General features: G+C 38.4%; 1 protein-coding gene across 1 annotated transcript in view; it reads right to left on the bottom strand.

Moving 5' to 3' along the window:
• The window catches only part of PCCA (propionyl-CoA carboxylase subunit alpha), a 427,069-nt gene that overhangs the window by 74,919 nt on the left and 338,251 nt on the right, over positions 1-13,899 (bottom strand). The window lies entirely within an intron of this gene.

Raw genomic sequence — 13,899 nt, 5'->3', positions numbered from 1 at the left:
AGAATGATGATGGCAACAAATGTACAAATGTGCTTGACACAATGGATGGATGGATGGATTGTGATAAGAATTGTATGAGCCCCCAATAATATGATTTAAAATAATAATAATAAATTGGGCAATGGGCTTGAAGAGACATTTGACCAAAAAGGATATTCAAATAGACAATAAGCATATCAAGAAAAATGTTTAACATCATTAGCCAATAAGATAGATGCAAACCCAAACCACAATGAGATATCACCTCACTTTTACTAGGGTGGCAAAGATTTTTAAAAAACAACACAAAAACAAAAATAAATTTTGGTGAGGATGTAGAGAGGTTGGAACCCTTATCTTTTGCTGGTAGTATATATAATAGTATAGCCCAGTGGAAAACAATTTTGCAACTCCTAGAAAAGTTAAACATAAAAGTATCTTTTGACCCCATGAGGTTTTCTACACCTCTAAAGAGTTACAGTCTCACAAATCCACAGGGACATTTCTATCTGGTCCTATAGGATCACTATGAGTCAGAATCAACTCGGAAGTTCGTTTTTTTGTTGTTGATGTTATTGTTGTTGGAGGTACAAGCCCAAGAGATCAGAAAGCAGCAATGCAAAGAAACACATGTACACAACATTCATTGCAGCTCTATTCACAATAGCCAAAAATAGAAACAAACTACCAGTCCATCAACAGATGAATGGATAAATGGAATGTGGTACATACGTACAAATGGAATAGTATTCAGCCATACATCCTGATCCACGCTACACATGGATAAACCTTGAAAATGTTACACTCAGTAAAAGGGTCAATGTTACATGATCTCACTTATGTGAAATAATAAGGATAGGCAGAATAGTGGTTAGCAAGGCAGGGAGGTGGGGGAAGGGAAACCATTGTTTGAGAAGCATTGAATGCTTATGGCAATGAGAAATTTGGCAATGATAATGGGGTGGTTGCAAAATATAATTAATGTAATTGGCTTCACTAGATTGTACCTCTGGGAAATACTGAGTTGGCAAATTTGTGTTTTACATCTTTTTGCGACAATATAATATACATTTGCAGACACACAGTTTTCATAGCAGCCTTAGTCATAACAGCAAAAATGTAAATGTCTATCAATTGATAAACTGATTAATAAAATATGATATATCATTATTACTATTCAGTATTAAATACTGCTTAATAATAAAAAAATAAAGCACTGATAAATCTACCAAAGAGATGAACCTTGAAAGCATTATGCCAGATGAAAGAAGTTAATCATAATGGATCATTATAATTCAATATAAGTAGCATTTCAAAGTTCTCTACAAAGTATTACAAAGGCCAGATTAACTAAATATCCATAGAAGAAAGACTGTGTGTAGACCTTTGAGATAGTTAGGGTTTTTTGTGTCAACATGGCTCCCTAGGCACATGTGGGTGGAGTTAGCCTGTCAATCAGGTTGCAGCTTGATTGGAGAGCTACTGAGATAAATGGCTCCAAGGTTGGCCTCTTCTTCTTTCTTCCTGGAGGTGGGCCACACACTCTGCTTCACCTTCCTGTTGACGAGCCACTATGGGCCACACTGATGGTAGCCAGAGCCCTGGTGATGCTTCCACACCATTGGATCCACAAGACTGCACTCACTGGCCTGCATTCTGCATGGTTCATGTAGCTGCGTGAGTTTGAAGAGCCATGTGTGGACTAGCACTGGACGAGTGAAATTGCTCTGGACTGTACTGGGATGTTTTCCTGATGTACAACTACTTCTTGATATAAAGCTCTCTCTTACACTTATATGAGTGTCTTTGGATTTGTTTTGCTCACTAGTCTACCCGCCCTAATACAACATTAAAGCTGGGTATTTAAAAATGAACATGAATTTGTGAAAAAGAAAGTGGAAGAGAAACTTCAGGGCTCATGGGACATTTTATGCAAATTTCAGACAAAAAAAAAAAAGGATGATGAGTTTAAGGTATGGAAAATTGGCTGCTTGGGTGAATACGGGAAGCAGCCAGAAGGAAATGGGAAAGCATTTACCGAGACGGATCATTTCCTAGACAGATGGGTTTATATCAGAGTGTCGAAACAGTTCATTCTGGTTTTACCCCTGCTGAGAGCTTGCATTCAACCCCCAGATCCATTGAATAGGAGTCTACATTTTAACAAGATCTCCAAGTAACTCTTAAACGATCCCTAGCTAATTCATACATTTATCTATATTATCCACGGAAAAGTCCTACTAGCAACTAATATCTCTCCTACTCTGTTGTCAACAAATACCAATTTCCTCAACAAAACAAGATGACATAAGCCAATCTTCCTGGGACAATGGCTCATTCCAAATCGGCAGAAACACGTCTCATCGTCTCATCGTCTACGAAAGCAAGGGAGCTATTGAAGAGTAGACTCAGATCAAAAAGGCTCGGGAGCCAATTGGAGGAGAGTCCTTTAGCACAACCTGAGCATCAATAAGAACGATAACAGCAACAGATTAAAGACCATAAGATATACTTAAATACATGGATTCATAATGAATATATTTTTTAAAAGCAAAATTACAGACCAATGTAGTCACTTTGGAGAATGATAGGGAAGTAACTAAGAACTGGTCAGTAAAAGGAAAGGATCCAGCAATTAGTCAGTCTTTCCTGTGCAAACTGTCCACTGTGCAATCAAACAGTCCCTGAGGGGGTGTTGGTTTTAAAGGATTATTCTAGGTAACGATAAAGGAAGGAACACCACTGCCTAGGTAGTTTTGCCAAAAATAACAATACTTGCATTTGATTATGCCTCTAAATCTAAATGTTAATTTCTAAGAACATGTTAAATGACACTGTGGAGTTGCAAGGAGCTGTATCTGAACAAGACGAAACTGCACAAGGCAAATGATCCAGTCTCTTCAATAATAAAATAACGAAGATCAAAAACTCGCCGCAAGCTCCCATCCTATTTGTCTTCTCCTTTAGTTCAAGGCTCCGTGGGGCTTCTACTTGCACTTCCCATCTCCAATATAACCACACAAGGGACCTCATGGCACAGTGGTTACACACCGGGCTGCAAACTGAATGGCCAACAGTTTGACCTCACCAGTTGCTCCGTGGGAGAACAATGGCGCTCTCTACCTCCTCTCCAGCCTTTCCATCTCAAGAAACAATACCCTCATTCAGTTGTGGTTGCTAACTCTTAGTTCCCTAACTTCCCTCTCGTCTTACAGTGAGTCCGTATTTTCTGTTCTCCCTCCAAAATATATCCCAACATAACTCACATCTTACCATCTTCATCTAACACAGCTCAGTAAACCTATTCTGCAAAGAGCCGCTTAGTGAACCTTTGAAGTCTGTGGGCTCAGACACAAAGTTGGGTATTATGTGGCTACTTATGTAAGGCAAGAGAAAATCCGTTTCCACAACTCGTTTGTTGATGAAATTCAACATATGGTAATAATGACTGCTTTACTGAGGGCACTTGGATTTCTTATGGAGGGATACTGTTTTATATAGGTTCAAAACTAGCACGGTATCATCAAAATCGAGTTTTAAATGTCTGTCTGTTAGCACTGGTCTGTAATGGAATTTTACATTTTTCAACTTTGAAAATGTCTTTTCACAGGTAAACCCCAATGCCGTGACCCTATATGGGATTTTTGAGGCTGTAAGTACAGGTACAGACAGCCTCATCTTTCTAATGTACAGTACCTGATGATTTTGAACCACTGACCTTATGGACACTGGTCTGCCAAATACTGACATCAATCCACAGGGTTTTACTTGAGCATAGTCAGAATTTAAAAGGCACTGATAGGATTTTGCTAGATTCTTCTCTTGATATTTGCTTTTTAAATGACATTATGTTTCAGTTTAATCACATCCAATTAAAGGCTAATAGGAAGCACCTTAATCTAAAGTTAAATGGATTTTAGAATGCGGAGATTTCCTTTGCATTTACATTGCGTTAATAAAAAATGCTGACATAGTGTTTACCAGGCATCTTCAAACTATGGCCCCGCGCCCCACGGGCCATATGCAGCCCACTGAGGACATTTATCTGGCCCACTGGGTGTTTTTGCCCCGTTTGTTTTTTTATTTCAAAATAAGATATGTACAGTGTGCATAGGAATTTGTTCATAGTTTTTTTTAAAAACTATAGTCCGGCCTTCCAATGGGTCTGAGGGACAGTGAACTGGCTCCCTGTTTAAAAAGTTTGAGAACCTCTGGTTTATACAGTGGGCTGCAAACCTCAAGGTTCACAGTTCAAAACCACCAGCAGCTCCTCAGGAGAAAGGTGGGGTTTGCTATTCCCACAAAGAGTTAGTCTTGGAAACGCACTATAAACGTGCTATAAGGGTCGTGATGAGTCAGCACCGACCGGTGGCAGTGAGTTTGGTTTCGGTTTTGGTGCTGTATAGCTCCACTCTCGAAAACACAGCTGCTGCAAATCTGCGTGGAGGGAGAGGATTATGCTTTAATTTTTGACACTACAGGAAATGTACAAAGCAGTTTGACATCACGTGTGATTCTAAGGTTAGTTGTTAAAAATGACTTTACCACAGTGTAAGTTTTGCAAAGAAATATTGGTTTTATCTCGTAGTCCTAGGTAGAGCTCAGAAATACAATAAAATCTGCAGCATAAACTATACCACCAGGGTTAGGGTGGCATTCAATAAGTATAAAATACCTTCTACTTAAGAAGCCAACCACCACCAACAACAAACTCACTGTCATGGAGCCAATCCTGAATCACAGTGACCCTATAGGGCAGGATCGAGTTGCTCCTCCAGTTTTTGAGACTGTGACTCTTTATGGGAACAGAAAACCTCCTCTCTCTCCTATGGAGCGGCTGGTGGCTTCAAACTGCTGATCTTCTGGTGAGCAGCCCAACTTGTAACCTACTACATACACTCCAGGGCTACTCCAAATTTGAGAGTTCTTTTTCCTTCCACTATAAGGGATAGACTGAATCCAAGGTAAATATAAGTAATTTTGCAACATATAAGATGGAAATAGGCTTAAAAACTTCAATTTTCACATTAAAAACAACAACAAATACGTGAATCACAGATACAAGCACCGATAAGTTGCCCCAAACTTTGCAATCAATTATAAAGCAAGCCACAATTACATGTATAATGACTACTGCCTTGATCTTTTCACCATACTCTGATAATCTCTATACTTGCTTTAAATAATGCAGGGGCTGGGGGGTGGGGGGTCACAGAAGAGGGTGGGGGAGTGGAGAGAGGATGTGGCCTATTTCAGCATAAAGATTAATGTAATGGAAAATGAGAACATCCTATTTCATTCAAAGCTGGAATTTATTTCTATACAGGAAGCAGGATCATATACTTTTCCCACAGTCTAGGATTCAGACACTTGGGTTAGAGAATCCACAGAGAACAAAGTAAATACTGCCTTGTGTGAGTCTGATGGGCACCAAAACAAATGTGGACTGCGCATTTGATAAGCTAACAGCGAAAGGTAAGATACAATTGTACCTTCTTCAGAGATGTTAGTTACCCTATCTCACTTTAAAATGTTACTTCACAACCTGACACAGATGACCTTCTTTTCAAATTTTGATAGTCTGCTCCAACATGTAAAAATACCCCCAACCCCCTCTCTTGTCTTTACTGAAGAGAATGTTTTAGAAAAAAAAGGACTTGGTTAGCAAAATGAGTCTTACTTTTGTTAGAATTCAATTTATCCAAGAGTAGTTACATGTGACTCATGCAAAATTAGGTTATTCACGAGAAAACAAAAACATTTGAAAAAAACAAGCAATAAATCAGATGCCCCCAAAGTATCTTCCTAGAATCATGTAATCAGAGGCAATTTCACCTCTGAAAGTCATCTCCCTGAACAGTCCGAGGGAAAACCTAATAGCCTTCCTTTCCCCTTCAGTGATTTCCAACTGATAATATGTTTTAAAGGCCATGACTATGGGGTTTGGCTTATCAATGCCGCTGTCTGCACTATTTTCCATGTTTACTACAATCAATGTTTATACTTTCCAGAATTCTTTTCCTCTGGCAGCCACTAAAATCTAATTCTCTAGTGAACAGATAGGTGAAAAATGTGCGTGTGCATGTGTATGTGAGTGGTGGGGGTGGGAGGAGAGGTGGCCTTAAAAAGACATTTTCCCATTATACTGATTTTTTAAAAGCTACCCCAGATCATAAAACATATGCTGATAAAGATCAAGAAAATGCTTATGCTTCTAGGACTGCATTACAAAAGCAGGTAAGACTATCATCAAAATTAATATTTTAAATTATAGTTGTAAATAAACCCCAGCTGTTATATCGTGATTAGATTTTTTTGAAGCATGGTGAAAGGAGTTATTTCTGTTCTACGGGTAGGCTTGTTTCTAAGATGTATAACTGTAATTGATGTTTTCGGGAATGTGAAAAGGAGATGGTTAATAATTACGCTTTCATTTCCTGCTTCTTTAGGAAAAAGACCAACCTCTGCTTATTCTAAGTTATATATTTATATACCCTATACATCCTAAATAGATGGTTTCATATCACATTTGGTGACTCTAGAATAATTTCATACATATAGTACAAAATAACAGCTAATTACTTCTAAGAGTGGGACTGGAAAGAAACATTTAGAAAACACAGAAAATGTTTCTGTTATAACTAAAAACTTGGAAGATGATTACTTCCAAATCCATTTCTTTTTGGACTGGCAAAGTATGAACAAAAGTATAAGATATTTCTCATAAATAAAAGTAGGTTTTAAATTTAACCATTTTCGCACCTATACACAGATATTAGAATCAAAACTAAAGTTTGTGCTCAGAAGTTGTGGGGGTTATTGTGTGTATAAGCGCTGTTAAATGTATTACAGATAATTCTGCAAACACAATAAATTTTCTTCTCACTGTATTCATGTGCCTATATAATATTCTACTTTACATAGGCTTACTGAATGTTAAGTTATCATATTATATAATCTATTAACAGTGGAATCAATTCACAAGTAATCCATTTAATCTGGCATTCTATACTAAATAGCATAAGATTCATGTGACGCTTTTCCAAATTTGTCTGCTTTAACATAGAAAATTAGTTCCACTTAGTTGAATATCAATGACCTATTCAAGTCAGAATGCACCAGTGCTGCAATCAGCTTGACACTGTTATTTATAATAAATTTATCTTCTGTTAAAAACATTTAAGCAAGAATATAAGAAAGAAAAAGAAAAAAAATACTCTCAGAGGTATGCCTTGAATAGCTTAGCATCACACAAATGCAGAAATTGTTAGGCCTTAGCAGGATCTCAAGATATTTTCCAAAGTATTTAGCTACTCTTCAGGCCTGGAGACGACCTGCTGTGAGCAGGTGGATAGAAGAAATCGCGGCATAAAAGGAAACAGGCCAATAGCAGTTGGACTGCTCTGCTTGCAAATGTTCAAACAACGTGACTACGCAGAATGAAAATCTAGTAGTATGTAAAATGTTGACAAGTGACAGAATATTAGATATCAGCACACAAATTACATTGTAAGAAATGGAGAACGATTTGAGTAGTTCAAAGTAAAATCAAAGAATCTCTTTCACAGTCAGAAAACCCCAACTATTTCACAGGAAAATAGAACAACAACACACACACACACCAAATTGTTTCTATTCATCCAGCATGTTCCACGCCAAAGGTGTTAGGGGGCACGGGAAAAAACAACGACATAGAAAGTGATTTTAACACATGTTGAACAAACTGCATCTTGTATTTTTTATTTTAATATCTTAATTATACTCCATAGTGGCAGAAAACCGTTCTGCTTTAAAAAAATATATAGCTCTCATTTTATGCTAAGCTTCTAAATTTAAAAAAGTTTCTCAAGTAGAAGAGAAATGTCTCTTCAGTTTCAATATAAATTCAATCAGTCCAGTCCAAATTCTGAATGATAAATACTCGCACTTTGATTGAATCAGGGGGAACACTTTAAAAGTGCACATACATTCCTTCTTCTATTAATATACTCTGAATACAAACGACTCTATGCATTGTTCACTCAGCGGACACTCGTCACATATGATTAAGAAATAAATTCCTTATGTGATTTAATTTTAATATTTTAAAAAAACTAAAGCAGGGAAAAATCATTTTCTGTGAAACACCATGTGACTTTAATTTTTTCATTGCTTAAGATATTAGTGTTGGGTTGCCACATACATGGCAAGTATTATGTATCATTTTTGGTATATCATTCATCTATTTCCATGTTGTTTCATGTTCAAATGATAAAATCGTGAGTCAAATAAAATATATTAAGTAATAATGTTGCTATACATCTAAATGGAGTTGATTCTTTTATACACATACACATCCCAAACACACACGGTGGGGTGAGGGGCACAAACAAAAGTTCTTGAGAAAATCACATCATCTTTTCGTTCAGTTTTCCAAGAACTTTTTGAACCCCCTCAGGTATGTGCAAATACATATACAGATACACATACATAGTTGTTTGGGGTGCCCTCCAGTTGGCAGACTCATAGCCACCGTACCCTCAACAGAAAGAAAGACTGGCCAGTCCTTCACCATTCTCACAATGGGTCTGTTTGAGCACATTGCTGCAGTCACTATGCCAATCCATCTCATTAAGGTCCGCCCCTTTTTTGATGCCCCTCTACTTTCTCAACTATGATGTCCTTCCCCAGGGACTGGTTTCCCCTGACAACATGTCCAGAGTACACGAGACAAGTCTCGCTATCTTTGCTTCTAAAGAACACTCTGGCTGTACTTCTTCCAAGACAGGTCGGCTTGTTCTTTTGGCAGTTCATGGTATTTGCGCTATTCTTAGCCAGCACCACAATTCAAATGTATCAATTCTTTTTGGTCTTCCTCATATAATGATCAACTTTCAGATCCGTATGAGGCCATTGAAAATGCCACCGCGTGGGTCAGGCACAACTTCATCCTCAACAGGACATCCTTGCTCTTTAGCACTTTAAAGAGACGTGTGCAGCATATTTACCTAATGCAGTGCTTTTTTGATTTCTTGGCTGTGGCTTCCATGAGCACTGATTGTGGATCCAAGCAAGGCAAAATCTGCGACAACTTTAACTGTTTCTCTGTTTATCGTGACATTACCTATTGGTCCCGTTGTGGGGATTTTTGTTTTCTTTACATGGGGTTGTAATCCACATTGAGGGCTGAAATCCTTGACCTTCATCACAGCACGTCTCTCAAGTCTTCACCTTCAACAAACAAGCTTGCATCATCTGTCTATCAAAGCATGCTAACCAGCCTTCTTCCATCCTGATGCTGCCACCTTCTTCACAGAAGTCAGCTTCTCTGGTTATTTGCTCAGCATACAGATTGGATAAGTATGGTGAAAGGTTACAACCCTGATGCACACCTTTCCTGATCTTAAACCATGCAGTACTCACGGGCACAATGAGCTGTTCTAGAATTCTTATTTTTCTCAAAGTTATCCACAGTGGTTATGACCCACACAGTCAAATGCCTTTGCGTAGTCAATAAAACACAAGTAAACATTTTTCTGGTATTCCCTGCTTTGAGCTAAAATCAATCTGATGTCAGCAACGATTATTCTTGTTCCATGTCTTCTGAAATCAGCCCGAGTTTGGGACAGCTTCCTGTCACTGTACTATTGTAATCAATGTTGAATGATCTTCAACAAAAATTTACTTGCATGTGATATTCATGACATGGTTCAATAGTTTTCACATTCTGTGGTGTCACCTATCTTTGGAATGGACAGAAAGGTGGATCTCTTCCAGTTACTAATCCATGTAGCTCTTTTCTAAATTTCCTGGCATAAGCCAGTGAGTGCTTCCAGTGTTGAAATATTTCAATTGGCATTCGCCAATCTCTAGAGCCTTGTTCTTTAGCTAATGCCTCCAGTGAAGCGTGGGCTTTCTTCCTTCAGTACCACTGGTATTTGATCATGTACTGTCTCTTGAAATGACTGAATGTTGACTAGTTCTTTTTGGTACAGTGACTCTGTGTGTTTCTTCCATCATTTATTGGATGCTTCTTGTTCAATAATTTGCTCAGAGAATCTTCTAATATTGTAACTAGAAGTTTGGATTTTTTTTTCTTCAGTTCTTTCAGCTTGATATTTGTTAAACGTGTCCTATCTTTTCCGTTTTCTAACACTTGGTCTTTGCACATTTCATTATAATGCTCTGTTTTGTCTTCAGCTCTGACTTCATTTCTTCCATTTGCTTAAGCTACTCTTTGTTCAAGAGCAACTTTCAGTGTCTTGTGACATCCACTTTGATATTTTCTTTCTTTACTGTCTTTTTTTATGACCTTTGGCTTTTTCCATGTATGATATTCTTGATGTCATCCCACAGCTCATCAGGTTGTCTGTTATTAGTGTTCAATGAGTCAAATCCGTTCATGAGATGTTCTCAAAACTCAAATCCAATACCCTCAAGGTTGTATTTGGTTCTAGCGGAGTTGTTGTTTTTTTTTTACTTTCTTCAGCTTCAAACTTATAAATAAGTAATTAATGACCTGTTCCCAGTCAACCCCTGGCCTCATTTTGTCTGGTGATAATGAGCTTCTCCATAGTGTCTTCCCACAGATGTAATCAATTTGATTTCTGTGTTTAAAAAGAGCACTGGAAATGAAGAAGTTATTGGTCTTTCAAAATTCTATCCTACAAACTCCAGTTTAATTTCTACCACTCAGGTCAGATTTTCCACCTACTCTTTCTTCCTCTTTGTTTTCAATGTTTGTATTCCAATCAGCAATAATTTCGAACACATATTGATGGCATGTCTGATCAATTTCTGACTGAAGATGCTGGTAGAATTCTTCAATTTCTCCAGCACTAGCTTTAGTGGTTGGTAGGAAAATTGAATAACAGTTGTATTGACTGGATTCCCTTGTATGTGAATAGAGATTATCTTATCACAGACAGCACTGTACTTCAAGATCACTCTTACAATGTCCTTTTGGATGATGAATGTGACACAATTCCTCTTGAATTTGTCTTTCTCGGCATAGTCAACAACATGTTTTCTAATTCAAAATGGCCAATAGCAGTTCATTTCAGCTCACAAATGCCTACGATCTCGATCTTTATGCTTTAAATTTCATTTTGACAACTCCCAATTTTCCTAGATTCAGACTTTATACATTCCAGGTTCCAATGATTAACATATGTTTGCAGCTCTTTCTTCCCATTTTGAGTCAGGCCCTTTCGGCCAATGAAGGTCCAGATGCTTTATTCCAGCTGCAGCATTGTGATCGACTCTATTTCGAGAAGGCAGCACTTCCTGAGTCACATTTTGCTTTCCTTCTGACCTGGGGTTGTTTTTTGTGTGTGCACTGTCTCTGATAATGTTCTGCTTCTATTCATGAGGTTTTCACTATGTGACAATATTTTGATGCTACCCCGTAGGTTTTTGGGGATTAATTCCTCAGAAGTGGACAGGCGGTTCCTTCTTAGTCTGTTCTTAGTCTGGAAGCTCTGCTGAAACTTGGTTCACTTTGGGTGACCCAGCTGGTATTGGGAAAACCAGCGCATTGCTTCCAGCCTCACAGTAACACACAAGCACGACAGCATGACAAGCTGACAGACAAGTGCTGGATACACATACACATACGGAGACATACTCATATGCACATGCGCATGTGTTTGAACCAAGGTTGCAGCCACGTGTCAATTCATTTCCTTGATGGCCTTCTCTTATTGTAAGGATGGCTCCAACAAAAGAAGGGTGATGGGGATGGCCCAGGACCAGGTAAGGGTTTGTTCTGTTTGTTTCTCATAGGGTCGCTATGAGTCCAAACCAATTGAATGGCATTTAACAGCAATAACATACATGGTTCACCCTGTAAGACTATAACTGTATACAACAGCAATACTATGATATATAGGCTATATCAAAATATAAGTAATATTTTATTGTTACTTGACAGGGCTGCTTTATCCCAAAACTTTTTCAACTGGTCTTTCAGGAATTAGAACAAATCTTTCCACAAAGAAAATATGCAAAATGATTGTTAGGTTATCACATTGTACCATAAAAACCTGTGTTTACTAATAACAATTAGTGATGCACTCTACACTTGCAATAAAAATAGTAGAGAAAAAAACTATGAAATACTACCAATTCGATTTCTTTGAATGATATTTGAGAAAAAGTTGGTTCAATCATTTGAGCATGAAGAAATAGATTTTTTAAATGTATAAAAATTCTGTGGAGGATTTTCAATGTCTATGGCCCTGGTTTATTATCATAAATGATTTCATTTCAAAATATGTGTATGACCTTCTGCTCCATCACTGCCTCTAAAAGGACTTAATGTAGCTAGATGGGTTCAATGGAATAAAAGGTTGTATGGGCTGGATTTAGAACACATACTCCCACAAAGAAAAGAGGAGAAATGACTGTTGGGTTATGGGATGGCACCACAGACACCGGTGTTTGTTGACAGTTATAAGGAATAACTAGTGACACAGGAGAGAGAGACTAATGGCTGCACAGACCTCTGAGCCAGAGGAGAACCTCAAGACTCAGATCTTTCCTAAACCTATACCTCAGGAGGTGCTACTGTTGGTCCAAGACAGTTCGGGTGCCACCCAGAGCAAAAGGAGCCGAGTTGGAAAGAAATGGATGAGTGGAAAGGAAGTACTATCTAAGAAAGCCAGCCTCGTGGGCAGGGTCTGTGGAGCCTCCGTGTCTCTCGACTCTCCTAGAAACTACCATGAATCTGGATCTGCTACACGAGTTAGTAGAGTGTGGACTTCGCAAATGTTGAGAGGCCAGGAATTACCCTGCTGAGAAGGCCTCCTAGTGAACATCGCCTACTTCGATAACGTTTTAAAAGAAATTGGAGCTTATAATGAAACTACAGAAAGGCTAGGCTTCTGAAATTCTAAAACATAAGTCAACTGTTTCTCCATTCGTTCACTCGCCCACCCACTTACCTAAACACCCACCTGTCAATCCCATGATTGAGCCTTTACTTGTGCCAGCAACTCAGCAGGGCAGCTGACATCCAGTCAGTAAACCAGCAAACAGGTAGTTTAACCCAATTAAAATACGTTATTTATCTATATAAAATTCCAAATCTAAAGGATGGCATATGCATATAATCTATTTTTAGTTTAAAAGAAATTAACAGATAATATTAAGCTCACAAAGTTTATATGGATTTGAGAGAAAACTAAATCAACAGAGGGACTGAAAGCAATCAGGAGGCTCTAGACAACTGGAAAAGGCACAGCCAGGATCAAGGGTTATGATGGCCAGAAATTCCTGTAATGGTGCATCTGAAAAATGCACAAAAGTATTCCAGAAGAGAACCAGCCACCTGTGGACATCTGCCATGTCTAGAAACACGAATCTCAGACCCTCTCTGTGACCCACTGACTTAGCTTGTATCTTTTACTGCGTGTCTAGATCCCATACTCTAACTTCAGAAAGACCTACTAAAGCAGCTATCAAGTGAGAGAGGTTGAAAGGCAGGTAGAAGCAGCAACAAGGCTTCTCCTTTTGAGGAAGGTTCAAGATGGAGAGGTTTTAACAGTTTTGAGATGAATGAACTAGACACTTAACACATCCTCTGCAAATCAAATATTGCTTATGGATTACTTGGTAGGAATTGCACAAACCAGAAGAACTGGTTGTGATTTTAAGTAGGGAAAAGAAAGAACCTGTTGAGAGAATGACTTGGCAAGAGTACCTGCAAGAAAGTTGCTTCTATTTGTACTAATGGGCTCTGTCTACGCACCCAACTGATGACCAAGTTAGCAAGACAAAGGGTGAGCACACGCATTGGGCAGTACCCTGAATGCTTCTCCAATTACCAGTAAAGAAATCCTGCTGGAAGGACATTGGGCCTCCACTCAAGTACTCCCTCAACACAAGAATACTTTCTTCTAGTAAATTGGCATTCTATGATGCTCACCTTCCCGACACAAC

This window comes from Echinops telfairi, unplaced genomic scaffold (genome assembly GCF_000313985.2).
Source record: "Echinops telfairi isolate 266 unplaced genomic scaffold, ASM31398v2 ScPeMD7_7467;HRSCAF=8505_0, whole genome shotgun sequence".
Taxonomy (NCBI): Eukaryota; Metazoa; Chordata; class Mammalia; order Afrosoricida; family Tenrecidae; genus Echinops; species Echinops telfairi.
This window is presented reverse-complemented; position numbering and strand designations above follow the sequence as displayed.